This window comes from Caretta caretta, chromosome 1 (genome assembly GCF_965140235.1).
Source record: "Caretta caretta isolate rCarCar2 chromosome 1, rCarCar1.hap1, whole genome shotgun sequence".
Classification (NCBI taxonomy): domain Eukaryota; kingdom Metazoa; phylum Chordata; order Testudines; family Cheloniidae; genus Caretta; species Caretta caretta.
Window position 1 is genome coordinate 11,306,890 of NC_134206.1, and position 16,597 is coordinate 11,323,486.

Genomic DNA, 16,597 nt, shown 5'->3' on the forward strand with positions numbered 1-16,597 from the left:
CAGGCGGATCTGGGGGTGGGGTCAGCAGCTGGGGAATATAGGGTGGGGTAGGGGTAAGAGGGAGGTTGGGGAAGGCAGGGTGGGGTAGGGGTGAGAGGCAGGGTAGGGGAAGGTGTAGGGTTGGGTGGGGTGAGAGGCGGGGTAGGGGTCAGGCGGATCTGGGGGTGGGGTCAGCAGCTGGGGAATGTAGGGTGGGGTAGGGGTAAGAGGGAGGTTGGGGAAGGCAGGGTGGGGTAGGGGTGAGAGGCAGGGTAGGGGTCAGGCGGATCTGGGGGTGGGGTCAGCAGCAGGGGAATGTAGGGTGGGGTAGGGGTAAGAGGGAGGTTGGGGAAGGCAGGGTGGGGTAGGGGGTCAGAGGGAGGTTGGGGTAGGGGAAGGCAGGGTGGGGTAGGGGTGAGAGGCGGGGTAGGGGAAGGCAGGGTGTGGTGGGATCAGAGGTGGGGAAGGCAGGGTGGGGTAGGGGTCAAGAGGATCTGGGGGTGGGGTCAGCAACAGGGGAATGTGGGGTAGGGGTATGAGGGAGGTTGGAGAAGGCAGACTGGGATAGGAGTATGAGAGGGGTTGGGGAAGGCAGCGTGGGGTAGGGTCAGAGGGGGGTAGGGGCAGGCAGGGTGGGGTCAGGTACGGGTCAGGCGGCTCTGGGGGTGGGGTCAGAAGCAGGGGAATGTAAGGTGGGGTAGTGTTCAGAGATGGCATTGGGGTGGAGTCAGGGGTGGGTAGGGGACAGGTGGGGGAAGGCAGGGTGAGGAAGGGGTCAGAGGTGGAGCTGAGGTTAGGCTGGGATGGGCTGTAAGTAGGCTCAGAGGTGGGGTTGGGGTTGGGGTGGGATACAGTAGGGGACAGAGGTAGGGTAGCGTGAGTGTAGAGGTTAGGTGAAGCTGGGGATAGGGTGGGATGGGGAATCAGGGGTGGGGTTGATTTTGGGTAGCATAGGGATTTGATGCATAAGAAGGGCAGGGGTGTCTGGGGGTGGAGCAGGAGGTGGGGTAGGGTGAAGTTAGGTAAAATGTAGTGGGTTAGTCTGTGCTCTTAGCCCCATGCCCATCAGCCAAGTGTCTGACCCATCAACAGCTGAAGCTTTGCTTTCCCCACCATTGCATCTTATTATTTAATTTAGGTGGAATTGATGCTTTCCAGTGGTTTACATGTCATGTCCTTTTAACTGACTCTGGTGAGTTAGAGTGATAGAGATTAAGGCCAGAAGGGACCATCAGATCATCAAGTGTGACCCCCTGTATATCATAGGCTACCAACACCATCCAGCATCCGCATACTAACCCAACAACCCAAATTAGACCAAAGTATTTCAGCCTGCTGGAGACTAGACTGTTATGTGCCACAGGGAGACAATACAAGGGACCAAGATGCATCAGTGCCTGAGGCCCCTGCAATGGAAGGGATGTGATTAAGTGAGATAGACCCAGATATAACTTTGGCAAGTGACCCCCATTCCATGCTGCAGAGGAAGGTGAAAGCCCCCCAAGGTCACTGCCAGTCTGACCTGTGGAAAAATTCCTTCCCTATCCCATGTATGGCAATCAGTCCCTGAGCATGTGAGCAAGAATAGCACCTGAGAAGGTGTGCTTGGTGTCGCCCGCCTCACAGCCCTGGCCCTCCTTGTCCAGTGTCCATTTCCAGCCCTGGCCATCTCTGATGCTTCAGAGGAAGGGGACAAAAACAAATAAAACAAAAAAAAACCCCAAAACAGAATACATTGGGTGGGGGAGAAAAAGAATCCTTTTTTGATCCCTACAGGTGGCTGGCTGAAACCCGGATTAAGGAAACAAACTGGAAGTGAGCCCCAGGGCTGCTGAGCCCTGCCTCTGACCATCAGGAGCAACCCTGTCATACAACTGCACTCATAAATTTGTCCAGCTCTCTCTTTACACTAATGAAGTTCGCCTCTACAACTACTGGGAGCGAGCTGCCCTGGAGATTCTTATACAGTGTGCACAGCCCCTCTTCTGTGCTCCGTTGCACATTGGAACAGTACAAAGAATGGCCATCAAATCCTAAGAGCAACCTCAACAGGCAAAACCTGTGGGTGCATGGCATGTGTCAAGTTATCACAGACTGCTGTTGGCCCAGTGCAGGGCCTGTGACTTGTGCAGTTGTATGCCCTGTAAAATGTAGGTTTCATTTCAGGCAGAAGTAAGGAATGGATCTTACCAGCCTGAGTGGGGAAATTCCCCACGTGACATTTAGTATAGATTAGTTAATATGTTTTTTTAGAAAGCAGCAAAATATATTGTTTGAGTTTTTTCTTAAACAAAACTGCAAGGAGCTCATCTCACTGCAACAACTCTACAGCGACACTCCAGTGTTCCCCTTACCCAGCATTCACAAGCATGCTCCAGGAACATACCAATCTGTGATGAGTAACCCTACCATAACAAACCAGAGCAAAACTCCACAGCACTACTGAGCAGCCTTTTAATAAACCCATTTGTGCAAAATGGAGCTAATGAATTTTAGTAACAAAACCAAGTCTAGAATTATATTGTAGTTAAACTTACAAATGATTATTGTAAATCACAGAATCATAGAAGATTAGGGTTAGAAGAGACAAGAGGTCATCTAGTCCAACCCCCTGCTCAAAGCAGGACCAATCCCCAACTAAATCATCCCAGCCAGGGCTTTGTCAAGCCGGGCCTCAAAAGCCTAGAGAGGGTGGAGATTCCACCACCTCCCTAGGTAACCCATTCCAGTGCTTCACCACCCTCCTAGTGAAACAGTGTTTCCTAATATCCAACCTAGACCTCCTCCACTGCAACTAGAGACCATTGCTCTTTGTTCTGTCATCTGCCACCACTGAGAACAACCGAGCTCCATCCTCTTTGGAACCCCCCTTCAGGTAGTTGAAGGTTACTATCAAATCCACCCCGCCCTTCTCTTGTGTAGACCAAACAAGCCCAGTTCCCTCCTCGTAAGTCATGTGCCCCAGCCCCCTGATCATTTTTCTTGCCTTCCACTGGACTGTCTCCAATTTGTCCACATCCTTTCTGTAGTGGGGGACACTGTTCCCGCTAAGCTGTACGCATGTGCACGCGCACACAGATCCTAAACCCCGTGCACACGATGAAACACCGTGCGCACAAAAATGTACACAGAAGCACAACAATCTGCACAGAAGAAATTTTTTGTGCACATGGCCTGTCAAAAATTTGCACAGAAGAAATTTTTTGCACACATGGCCTGTCAAAAATTAGAGGGAACATTGGTGGGGGGCCCAAAACTGGATGCAATACTCCAGATGTGGCCTCACCGGTGCTAAATAGAGGGGAATAATCACTTCCCTTGATCTGCTGGCAATGCTCCTGCTAATTCAGCACAATATGCCGTTGGCCTTCTTGGCAACAAGGGCACACTGCTGACTCACATCCAGTTTTTCATCCACTGTAATCCCCAGGCCTTTTCCTGCATTGCTGCTTAGCCAGTCGGTCCCCAGCCTGTAGCAGTGCATGAGATTCTTCCATCCTAAGTGCAAGACTCTGCACTTGTCCTTGTTGAACCTCATCAGATTTCTTTTGGCCCAATCCTCCAATTTGTCTAGGTTACTCTGGACCCTATCCCTACCCTCCAGCATATCTACCTCTCCCCCCAGCTTAGTATCATCTTGAACTTGCTGAGGGTGCAATCCATCCCATCATCCAGATCGTTAATAAAGATGTTGAACAAAACTGACCTCAGGACCAACCCCTGGGGTACGCTGTTTGATACTGGTTGCCTACTAAACATCGAACCATTGATCACTACCTGTTGAGCCCGACAATTTAGCCAGTTTTCTATCCACCTTATAATCCATTCATCCAATCCATACTTTTTTAATTTGCTGGCAAAAATACTGTGGGAGACCGTATCAAAAGTTTTGCTAACATCAAGATATATCACGTTCACTGCTTTCCCCATATCCACAGAGCCAGTTATCTCATCATAGAAGGCAATCAGGTTGGTCAGGCATGACTTGCCCTTGGTGAATCCATGTTGACTGTTCCTGATCACCTTCCTCTCCTCCAAGTGCTTCAAAATGAATCATAGAATCATAGAATATCAGTGTTGGAAGGGACCTCAGGAGGTCATCTAGTCCAACCCCCTGCTCAAAGCAGGACCAATCCCCAATTAAATATCCCAGCCAGGGCTTTGTCAAGCCTGACCTTAAAAACTGCTAAGGAAGGAGATTCTACCACCTCCCTAGGTAATGCATTCCAGTGTTTCACCACCCTCCTAGTGAAAAAGTTTTTCCTAATATCCAACCTAAACCTCCCCCACTGCAACTTGAGACCATTACTCCTTGTTCTGTCATCTTCTACCACTGAGAATAGTCTAGAACCATCCTCTTTGGAACCACCTCTCAAGTAGTTGAAAGCAGCTATCAAATCCCCCCTCATTCTTCTCTTCTGCAGACTAAACAATCCCAGTTCCCTCAGCCTCTCCTCATAAGTCATGTGTTCCAGACCCCTAATCATTTTTGTTGCCCTTCGCTGGACTCTCTCCAATTTTTCCACATCCTTCTTGTAGTGTGGGGCCCAAAACTGGACATAGTACTCCAGATGAGGCCTCACCAATGTTGAATAGAGGGGAACGATCACGTCCTTCGATCTGCTGGCAATGCCCCTACTTATACATCCCAAAATGCCATTGGCCTTCTTGGCAACAAGGGCACACTGTTGACTCATATCCAGCTTCTCGTCCACTGTCACCCCTAGGTCCTTTTCCGCAGAACTGCTGCCTAGCCATTCGGTCCCTAGTCTGTAACGGTGCATTGGATTCTTCCGTCCTAAGTGCAGGACCCTGCACTTATCCTTGTTGAACCTCATCAGATTTCTTTTGGCCCTATTCTCCAATTTGTCTAGGTCCCTCTGTATCCTACCTCTACCTGACACCGTATCTACCACTCCTCCTAGTTTAGTATCATCCGCAAATTTGCTGAGAGTGCAATCCACACCATCCTCCAGATCATTTATGAAGATACTGAACAAAACCGGCCCCAGGACCGACCCTTGGGGCACTCCACTTGATTCCAGCTGCCAACTAGACATGGAGCCATTGATCACTACCCATTGAGCTCGACAATCTAGCCAACTTTCTACCCACCTTATAGTGCATTCATCCAGCCCATACTTCTTTAACTTGCTGACAAGAATACTGTGGGAGACGGTGTCAAAAGCTTTGCTAAAGTCAAGAAACAATACATCCACTGCTTTCCCTTCATCCACAGAACCAGTAATCTCATCATAGAAGGTGATTAGATTAGTCAGGCATGACCTTTCCTTGGTGAATCCATGCTGACTGTTCCTGATCACTTTCCTCTCGTGTAAGTGCTTCAGGATTGATTCCTTGAGGACCTGCTCCATGATTTTTCCGGGGACTGAGGTGAGGCTGACTGGCCTGTAGTTCCCGGGATCCTCCTTCTTCCCTTTTTTAAAGATGGCACTACATTAGCCTTTTTCCAGTCGTCCGGGACTTCCCCCGATCGCCATGAGTTTTCAAAGATAATGGCCAATGGCTGTGCAATGACAGCCACCAACTCCTTTAGCACTCTTGGATGCAACGCATCCGGCCCCGTGGACTTGTGCACGTCCAGCTTTTCTAAATAGTCCCTAACCACTTCTTTCTCCACAGAGGGCTGGTCACCTACTCCCCATGCTGTGTTGCCCAGTGCAGCAGTCTGGGAGCTGACCTTGTTCGTGAAGACAGAGGCAAAAAAGCCATTGAGTACATTAGCTTTTTCCACATCCTCTGTCTCTAGGTTGCCTCCCTCATTCAGTAAGGGGCCCACACTTTCCTTGGCTTTCTTCTTGTTGCCAACATACCTGAAGGAACCCTTTTTGTTACCCTTAACATCTCTCGCTAGCTGCAGCTCCAGGTGCGATTTGGCCCTCCTGATTTCATTCCTACAGGCCCGAGCAATATTTTTATACTCTTCCCTGGTCATATGTCCAACCTTCCACTTCTTGTAAGCTTCTTTTTTATGTTTAAGATCCGCAAGGATTTCACTGTTAAGCCAAGCTGGTCGCCTGCCATATTTACTATTCTTTCGACTCATCGGGATGGTTTGTCCCTGTAACCTCAATAGGGATTCTTTGAAATACAGCCAGCTCTCCTGGACTCCTTTCTCCTTCATGTTAGTCCCCCAGGGGATCCTACCCATCCGTTCCCTGAGGGAGTCGAAGTCTGCTTTCCTGAAGTCCAGAGTCCGTATCCTGCTGCTTCCCTTTCTTCCCTGCGTCAGGATCCTGAACTCGACCAACTCATGGTCACTGCCTCCCAGGTTCCCATCCACTTTTGCTTCCCCTACTAATTCTTCAAGGAAAAATGCTTTCCTTGAGGACCTGCTCCATGATTTTTCCGGGGACGGAGGCGAGGCTGACTGGCCTGTAGTTCCCCGGATCCTCCTCCTTCCCTTTTTTAAAGATGGGCACGACATTTGCCTTTCCCCAGTAAGAGTAAATAAGAATTTTAGTTGTAGTTTGTTTAAAAATCAGGACTAAGATCCTGTGTGGGTTGAAATCAACCATGTCGGGCCTCTAGAGAATAATAAAATGATCCGATCTTAGCTTTTCAGCACTCTTCTATAAAATATTCAAATTTCCCCTAACTGCTAAATGAATCAACCATTAAAAACAAAATAAACTGTACCCAGGGAGCTCTTGTGAAGATGTTGTTTCAAGTTATCAATTAGATTAATCATATAAAAGTTACAATTCATGCACTTAGTGTTCACAGACTAATCAACTGGGTTAGTAAACGCTTACTTTATCACAGATCTTATTTCCTGGATATCTACTCTTTGTAATTCTAAACAAATGAGCTCTCACCGCAGCCAACAGCCTTCTTGCAAGTACTACCATGTGGTTACTGTTGTACTGGAGAAATTGCAAGAAAGGCAGAAGTGAATGATAAGAGGCACTTTCTTCTGTTTACCTACTCCTTTGTTGAAAAGGAGTAAAGGTAACAAAGGTCTATAAGATGAATGTAGCCTGGGAAAAAGCACCATCGAATAAACACAGTTGGACTGTGCCAGGTCACGCTCGACCACATTTAGCCAGTTTCCTTAAACAACTGTACTGGCTGGCCTCCATTCAGTTCAGGATCCAGTTTAGTTCAGCACTGCTCCCTTTATCACCAATTCCTGATTTCACTAATTAACTTCAGAAGAGTTATTCTGGATTTACACCACTGCAACTGAGGCTATAGTGCGACACTGTAGATGCTAGCTACATAAATGGAAAAACCCCTCCTGCCAGTGTAGGTAATCCACCTCCTCCAGAGATGGCAGCTAGGTCAACAGAAAAATTCTTCCATCAACTTAGCACTGTCTACACGGTGATTTAGGTCAGCTTAACAACGCTGCTCAAGGGTGTGGATTTTTCACACCCCTGACCAATGTAGTTAAACCAAATTAATTTTCTAGCGTAGACCAGGCCTGAGATCAGAATCTGGCTTGCTGAGTCTGCCCTTAGCAGAAGAGATTTGCATATTGTGCCAAGATTTTGTGTGTGTCTGTATGTGTATCAAGTTATTTCCTTTTTTATGATTAATCATCAAATTTTTGCTGGACATCAAAGCCAAATGCTCTTCCTTTTTGGCTTGCTGTGGTGATGCATGCGTAAGATCAGGAAAATTGTATGTAATAGGTCTGGGATCCTTTGTAAATAAGAAGCCAAGAATTAGCTTGGTCGTGTACTTACAATATTTACTGTCAATATCCGGCTTTTGAAGCCGAGAGGATATGGAGAATTTGCATGGAACGCAACAATAGATGGCTCAATGTTTCTCCAGATATAAGGGCATAATCATTTTTGTAAAGAGTGCATACAATGTTGCATTTTTCCAGAACATGACTCACTGTTCAAGGTGACTGCACCTGTATTTCTCCACCTCCCCTGCGGTCCAGCAAGGATACTCACTCGCGCCTTCCCCTCTGTTGCCTGCGTCTCACTCCCATCTGAGCAGGATAAGGCTATGCTGCACAGTTCTCTGCCTTCATTGCAGGGACTGAATAGACTTGCTTGTTTTCTCTTCAGAGACTGATAATAGAGAGTTGTTGCAGATATAAGGTAAAAAGCACGACAGTGAAAACACTACAAAAAGAACAGAACCTATACACATGCTAACATGGATTCTGCCAGACCCTACCCTTCCAACCCTACACCGAGGGTTGGGGCCTTCTGTGGAACAAAGGTCCTAACGGTTTGCTGGATCAGGAAGAAGGCCCTGGGTCCATTTAAACCCAAGTCATTTATCCAAAAGACTTCTCCTTGTCTCTTGGTCCCTGGAGAATCCAGTTTGAACTAGGATAGGCATATCTCTGTGGGGGGTGGCTTCAGGGGGTTGGTACAAGGAAGTTCATTAGCATCCCCCTCGTACTAGAGAAGGTACATACAATGCCACAGTAACACATACACAATTGCATTTTGAATACAATGTACAAAGGTATTTACCCTAATCCAGTAAGGTTTAGCTTAGTCCAGTAAAGTTTATCTTAATTCCATAAAGTTTGTTCAGGATATTACAGGATCTTGTCAGTCTGCCACAACAGAAGCACACAATGTTATTACCATAGTGCCTTCATCTGAGTAGCACAAAGCACTTTACAAACAACCATGCCTCTGATGAAGTGGGTTTTAGCTCACGAGAGCTTATGCCCAAATAAATTTGTTCGTCTCTAATGTGCCACAAGGACTCCTCGTTGTTCGTGCCTCTTGAAACCTCTATAATTGTTTTTATTAAAGTAGCAGCATCCCATTGTGGTAGGCACTTTACAGGAAGGAGAAGTTTTTGCCCTGAGGAGCTTGCAATCAAATTCAAGACAGGGATCCACAGAGTATGTAACAAAGTAGGAAGGTATAACAAATAGGAAGGAGCAGGAGAGGGAGGACAAGGGGCAAAGCAATGAAAACAAACATTAATATAGGCCAGCTTTGTAAAGCAGGTATCCTCATTTTACACAGCTACTAAATGAGGCACAAAGGCTGAAATCCTGGCTCCATTGAGGTCAATGGCAGAACTCTCACTGACTTAAATGGGGCCAGGATTTCACCAAAAGAGGCTGAGAGACTTATTTCGAAATCACAACGAGTTATCGGCTGAGCCACAAATCAGATCCAGCAGCGATGTTCTCAGCTGCACGGATTTATACCAGCTGAGGATGTGGCCCCAGGGGTCTTCATCCCCAGTCCCATGCTCTAACCAGTAGGCTACACTCTCTGTTTTACAGCATAGCTTTTATCTCTGTTTTGTGAATTATAATCCAGACCTAAATTGAGCCTCTTAAAAAGAATCCAAGTCTCCTTTTAAGAACATCACACCTGAGAAGTGTTGTGACTTATTGACTCCCTGCACTCAAAGTGTCCCTTTGTGCCACATTCCAAGCCTGGCAGAGATTCCAGTTGCTTCATCCATCTTTTTATTAGTGTTTTTATTGATTGTATTGCAGAAGCCCCACACCTGGACTGGGCCCCATTGTGCTAGGTGCTGTACAAACACAAGAAAAGGATCCCTGCCTGAACGAGTTACAGTCAAAGTTTATTTCCCCAACCAGAGCATCTTCATCTTTCTTTCCTAGCATGTTGGTAGCATGAAAGGTTTTGTATTAATAACCTTGGACTGTGTGATTCCTTTAACACACCTTACAACGGTGACTGTGTCCAGCTTCTCCCATGATTTCATACACTGTGGTGCATTTCCTGTCTCCAAACTCAGGAACTGGTCACAGTGTGATGGCCTGTGAAGTCTCAGCATAATGGCACTTCAGAATGGTTAAGGACCCCATCTCCATTCATGGAGAGACTGAAGATGCTGACCGCTAGTTCCAAACACTGCATGGAAAATTCATATTTTTCTCTATAGATTTAGGCCCAGCTCCACAAAGGTTAAATACCTCTGTGGATTAGTGCTTAGCAAATATTTAACTACCTACTGCAATTAGAAATAACCATCTGGACTGAAAGTGTAGAACACCTTAAGGATCCTGGTGAGTTGTGATTAGAGCCAAAACCATTCTTGCTCCCCCTGTACAGTATATTCATTGACCCAAAAATACATTCCTGAGGCTGAGGGAAGCAAAGAAACACAAGGAAATCCACATTTAAGGCTGACCTCCAGTCCACACGCACAGCAGGGTGTATTAAGGAAGTAGTTAAGGAAATTCCCTGCTGTGGCTGGGGATTGGAAGTCAGCCTGTGGAGTGAATTTCCTTATTTTTCTCTGCTGCCGTCATCACCACCACAGCAGACTTTTGATTCAATTAGGGCCCAATCCAGCAAGCTGCTGAGCTGCCTTAAATCACTTTAATGTCAATGGGGTCTGAGGACAGTCAGCATCTGACAGGCTCAGGCTTTTTGTGAATTTCATTCCGTGCAGGCGTAAGGTTCACTGCCTTGGAGACTGAAGCATCCGATGAAGTGAGCTGTAGCTCACGAAAGCTCATGCTCAAATAAATTGGTTAGTCTCTAAGGTGCCACAAGTACTCCTTTTCTTTTTGCGAATACAGACTAACACGGCTGTTACTCTGAAACCTGTCATTATGCAAGGCACTGCATTTAGCCGTATGGAGTGGAAATCTATCAACTGCATGAAAAAACTTGCACAGATACAGACAGACAGGCATCCGATGAAGTGAGCTGTAGCTCACAAAAGCTCATGCTCAAATAAATTGGTTAGTCTCTAAGGTGCCACAAGTCCTCCTTTTCTTTTTGCGAATACAGACTAACACGGCTGTTACTCTGAAACCTGAAGTAATCTCTTTATTCACCAAATAGACGGATGAACTTCAAAGAGTAAGCCCCCCTCCCCCTCCAGCCCTGTTAATGTGCCTCAACAATGACCAAGAGTCACCTGCTGTGGGGTCAGAGGAGACTTCACTCTCCATATCCAAAAGCCGTCCAGGGTACTGATTAATGCTAACTGTGGTGGTGTTTTTGTGATAGGTGCACCTGTCTGCATGGAACTAGGGTGAGATGCACCAAACTAATTTCCCGTATGCCACACTACAGACCAGAGTGAGGTTCAGATCCAGCACCTGGAGGTGAAAGGCTCTGTATCCCATTACCAATTCCCTGAGCTTTCCATTCCCACACACATTTGCACTATATGACATGTAGCGTAGCTTTTAAAAATGACTTTTCCCAATGTAATTAACTAGGTCTATTCCGGTCTTTGGGCTGGGGGTTTGTTATTTTTACTCAATGTTTTTATATAGCACCATAACTGGGGATAGTGCTTTATAAAGAGACTAAATATCTCCCCCATATTTCTCTGCACTTACAATCTAAGATCCTGATGCTTCCAAAGCAATGCCCATTGGAAAACATAATCCCAACTATACTTACAAAATGATAGGGTCTAAATGAGCTGTTACCACTCAAGAAAGAGATCTTGGAGTCATTGTGGAGAGTTCTCTGAAAACATCCACTCAGTGTGCAGCGAACAGAATGTTAGGAACCATTAGAAAAGGGATAGATAATAAGTCAGAAAATATCATAATGCTACCATATAAATCTATGGTATGCCCATACCTTGAATACTGCATGCAGTTTTGGTTGCCACTTCTCAAAAAAGATATATTAGAATTGGAAAAGGTACAGAAAAGGGCAACAAAAATGATTAAGGGTATGGAACAGTTTCCGCATGAGGAGAGATTAAAAAGATCGGGACTGTCCAGCTTGGAAAAGAGACAACTCGGGGAATATGATAGAGGTCTATAAAATCATGAATGTTGTGAAGAAAGTGAATAGGGAAGTGTTATTTACCCCTTCACATAACACATAAACTAGGGGCCACCACTAACATGGCTGCTACTCTGAAACCAGTGAAATTAAGAGGCAACAGGTTTAAAACAGACAAAAGGGAGTACTTCTTGACACAACGCACAGCCCAGCTGTGGAACTTGTTGCCAGGGGATGTTGTGAAGCCCAAAAGCATAGCTGGGTTCAAAAAAGAATTAGATAAGTTCCTGGAGGATAGGTCCATCAATGGCTGTTAATCAAGATGGTCAGGGATGCAACCTCATGCTCTGGGTGTCCCTAAAGTTCTGACTGCCAGAGGCTGGAACTGGATGACAGGGAGTGGATCACTCAGTAAATTGCCCTGTTTTGTTCACTCCCTCTAAAGCATCTGGCACCGTCCATTGTCAGAAGACAGGATGCTGGGCTAGATGGACCATAGGTTTGACCCAGTATGGCCATTCTTATGTCCCCCCCCCCCCCCCCCGGCCATTGACTGTAATGCAGTCCAGTTGCAAGATCAGGTCTTAAAAGTGCAAGTATCTTCTCTGCACTGTGGAGGCTGTTAGTCTGGAGCTGGTGGTCTCCCTCTAAAGACAGACCCCTGTGTAGGTATTTCAGTTGTTCCCTTTCACTCAGTGCTCATTAAGTGGAATTCAGATAAGGAGCGGTTCAAATTAGGCAGGTGTTCACTTACCTCTGCTTTAGATGCAGAATGACTACAGAGTATCAGCTGTAGCAGGCAGATATCATTGTGAGCTGGATCCAAAGCCCATTGGAGTCACAGATGCATCAAGTTTAAGGCCACAGGGCACCATTGTCAATGGGAGTCTCAATGGACTATAGATCTAGCCTTACTTTACCCTCTAGTACCGATAACCTTTCTCTGTCACAGCAGGTAACTTGTATCTTGGCCACCTGACTTGAATATCTCAGTAGAATCAGACTTCTCTGAGCCAAGCTGCAAACTATCCTCAGATTATAAATCTCCAATGTACTTTTCCCATGACCGCAGACTCAAGAGAGACAAGCACAGAAGGATTTGAGACAAGTTATTCAGCTAAGTGCTTACGTAACTCTAACATCCTGAATTAAGACTTGCCCACAACTAGGGAGGGTTCCTTACAGACTCCTCTTTTGTGGGCAACTGCCCCAAAGTTTTGGTGACTTTTTTCTGTGCCTTTCAGATCCCAGAGGAGTTGGCAGTTTGACTGGTAAATGGAGCCAATTTGATCTGAAGCTTGGACTCTGTACAGTTAGGAATAGAAGGGTGGAAAGAGCATATGTGCCATACTAATAATACTTAGGATTTTCATCAGCAGATCTCAAAGTGCTTTACAATGGAGGTCAGTGTCATTATCCCCATTTTCAGATGGGGAAACTGAGGCAAGAGGAGGGAAGTGCCTTGTCCAAAGTCACCCAGCAGCCCATGGGTAGAGCCAGGAATAGAACTCCACTCTCTTGTCTAGTGCTCCATCCAGTAGGCCACACTGCTCTCCTGATCACAGTGCAGAGGCTCACGTCTTACATTTTTATTAGGGTGTCAGTAGGATTATTGACATGAGTAAGGCTTGCTAGGGCTGGGTGCTACTGTCACGATCATGCAAATGTGCATGTAAGTGACTTTAGAATCATAGAATCATAGAATCATAGAATATAAGGGTTGGAAGGGACCCCAGAAGGTCATCTAGTCCAACCCCCTGCTCGAAGCAGGACCAATTCCCAGTTAAATCATTCCAGCCAGGGCTTTGTCAAGCCTGACCTTAAAAACCTCGAAGGAAGGAGATTCTACCACCTCCCTAGGTAACGCATTCCAGTGTTTCACCACCCTCTTAGTGAAAAAGTTTTTCCTAATATCCAATCTAAACCTCCCCCACTGCAGCTTGAGACCATTACTCCTCGTTCTGTCATCTGATACCATTGAGAACAGTCTAGAGCCATCCTCTTTGGAACCCCCTTTCAGGTAGTTGAAAGCAGCTATCAAATCCCCCCTCATTCTTCTCTTCTGCAGGCTAAACAATCCCAGCTCCCTCAGCCTCTCCTCATAACTCATGTGTTCCAGACCCCTAATCATTTTTGTTGCCCTTTGCTGGACTCTCTCCAATTTATCCACATCCTTCTTGAAGTGTGGGGCCCAAAACTGGACACAGTACTCCAGATGAGGCCTCACCAATGTCGAATAGAGGGGAACGATCACGTCCCTCGATCTGCTCGCTATGCCCCTACTTATACATCCCAAAATGCCATTGGCCTTCTTGGCAACAAGGGCACACTGCTGACTCATATCCAGCTTCTCGTCCACTGTCACCCCTAGGTCCTTTTCCGCAGAACTGCTGCCTAGCCATTCGGTCCCTAGTCTGTAGCTGTGCATTGGGTTCTTCCGTCCTAAGTGCAGGACCCTGCACTTATCCTTATTGAACCTCATCAGATTTCTTTTGGCCCAATCCTCCAATTTGTCTAGGTCCTTCTGTATCCTATCCCTCCCCTCCAGCGTATCTACCACTCCTCCCAGTTTAGTATCATCCGCAAATTTGCTGAGAGTGCAATCCACACCATCCTCCAGATCATTTATGAAGATATTGAACAAAACCGGCCCCAGGACCGACCCTTGGGGCACTCCACTTGATACCGGCTGCCAACTAGACATGGAGCCATTGATAACTACCCGTTGAGCCCGACAATCTAGCCAGCTTTCTACCCACCTTGTAGTGCATTCATCCAGCCCATACTTCCTTAACTTGCTGACAAGAATAGTAAGTAAGACTTTACTTACATGAGTAGTGTCATGATAGTAAGACTTTACTTACATGAGTAGTGTCATGATAATCAGTGAGATGAGTTCCATGAGTAAAGTTACGCACATGTGCATTTATAGGACCCATATAGCTATTATGTACATATCTATTTTCTATCCATTATTATTTGTACTTATTATTTTATTTATCATTTGTATTACAGTAGGTCCAAAGAGCCCCAGCCATGGATCGGGACTCCGTTGCGCTAAGTGCTGTATAAACCCACAACAAAAAGACAGTCCCTGCCCCAAGGAGCTGAAAATTTAAGTATAAGACAAACCAACAGATGGATACAGACAGGTGGGAGAGAACAAGGAAACGATGCAACAATATTGATCAGTATGATAGGCAGTGGTATCTAATCCATATTACTCATCGAATTATGTGTCTGAAGTGTCTGTCACTGCGTTGTGTAAGCCCTCGATCCTGTATTGAGATCCATGTGAGAGGACTCTTGTGCCTCCCTGGAGTCAGTCCCATTGACAAGTGTATCCCTATGCAGGACTGGAGCCCAAGCCGTGGCATGCACCAAGCTGGTTACTGCATGCACGGAGGGTGAAATGTCCCCAGCCCTATCCTTGAAGTAGGTTGACATGGTGCATAAGCTTTGTGCTGGCCCGCTGCATGAGGGTGAATGTCACCCACTGTGCAGTTCATGTGCCTAGCTGCGTGTTTGTAGACAGGAAGCTGTCTGCTTGAATGTGCAAATCTGAAAATGTAAAGTCCATGTCATTGATCCCAGCGCTCCTCTTGCATGAGAACTTCCACTTGCACATTACTGTTATGGGCATGGACTGGACCAGTCACCCAAACATGACTGACGTACAGACTGTTTACCATGGGGCAGCAAAGTAAGCAATGGGGTCCTGTTGGAGGCACTGTTGTAAATTTCTTAGTTTCAGGATGATCACACAGTCCGGCGATCCTCACTCCATGGACTGTATCACTTCTAATCGTCCTGTCAAAGCACAAGCCAGGATAGATTAGAGCTGTGCAAATTTTGGACCTGGGAACCGCTGGGCTGGGAGTCAGGGAACCGGGGCTTTAGTTTTGGGCCTGCCACTGAATCCTTGTGTGGCTTTAGCAAGTCATTTAACTTTTTGTGCTGCAGTTTCCCCATCTGTGAAGCGGGGATAATTCTGCCTGCCTTCTTTTGTGAAGTGCTTTGAGATCCTTAGATGAAAAGTGCCTTAGAAATGCTAATTGTGGGGCACTTGGTACCTTGTAAGATCAGGTCCTTGTCCTAAATCCACTTCAAGAATTCCCACCCACCCTTTTTTAACCTCACTAGAGACTTTATTCTTCTTTCATTCACACTGGTACAAATCAGAGGTAACTTCACTGGAGTCACTGGAGCTATCCCAATGTAAAAGTGGTGTAATCGGGCCCTGTTCCTGTGTCTACTCCTTTCCTGATCGTTTTGTAAAAGAAGTGTTCAGCAAAATGACTTTAAACAAGTTCGTTCCTGCCTTGAAAATCATTTGCAAAACCAAGAAAAACACTGCACAATGCATTAGGTGTAGAAGCAGCTTTCACCTACCAGGTCAGGAAATCATCCACGAGGCCCAGAACAGGACATTTAAAGGAGGAAAAAACAATGAAAAAAGAGGCCATAAAAAAACGATGAGCAACACGTTAAGATCCGAGGATTCCTTCCGTAAACCAAGCTCCTGCATCAAGCCAAGAGCAACATTTCTTGATGCAAGAATAACTCCAATATGGTATATAAAAAAAAAAAGAGCAAGAGCAAGAGAAAGGCAGTGGTAGGAAGAGGATGTATACAATTTTATTACCAGCAAAACAAGCATGATGCACAGCTAAGTAATGCAATTGCTGTGACCACCAAAAAGAAGAAACATTCTCCAGCATACCATGGGGTCATGTGCGTCATGTGAGTTTATTTTTAAATCCGGCCAAACTTCTGTAATTTCCTTCCCTGCCTCACTAGGTAAAAAAAATGACGCATTCATGCTAGAGCTCCGCATCCTCTTTGAATTCTCATGGAGTGACATTCACCCCTGTGCAGAGTGCATCACATCTGAATATGGCCTGGTTGCCGGTCAGGTTTCCTTTATG

The 16,597-nt window shown here is 46.1% G+C and overlaps 1 long non-coding RNA gene across 4 annotated transcripts in view; it reads left to right on the forward strand.

The window, feature by feature from the left end:
- Positions 1-16,597, forward strand: part of LOC125631784 (uncharacterized) — a 32,513-nt gene that overhangs the window by 631 nt on the left and 15,285 nt on the right. The window contains exon 2 of one of the 4 annotated variants that reach the window (XR_007355066.2): positions 14,685-14,821. The exons of 2 other annotated variants lie outside the window; for them this stretch is intronic. This is a non-coding gene — a long non-coding RNA (uncharacterized LOC125631784). Of the gene's footprint in view, positions 1-1,755; positions 8,061-14,684; positions 14,822-16,597 lie in introns of all 4 variants that reach the window. One more of the 4 variants, XR_007355061.2, reaches the window with a different exon arrangement.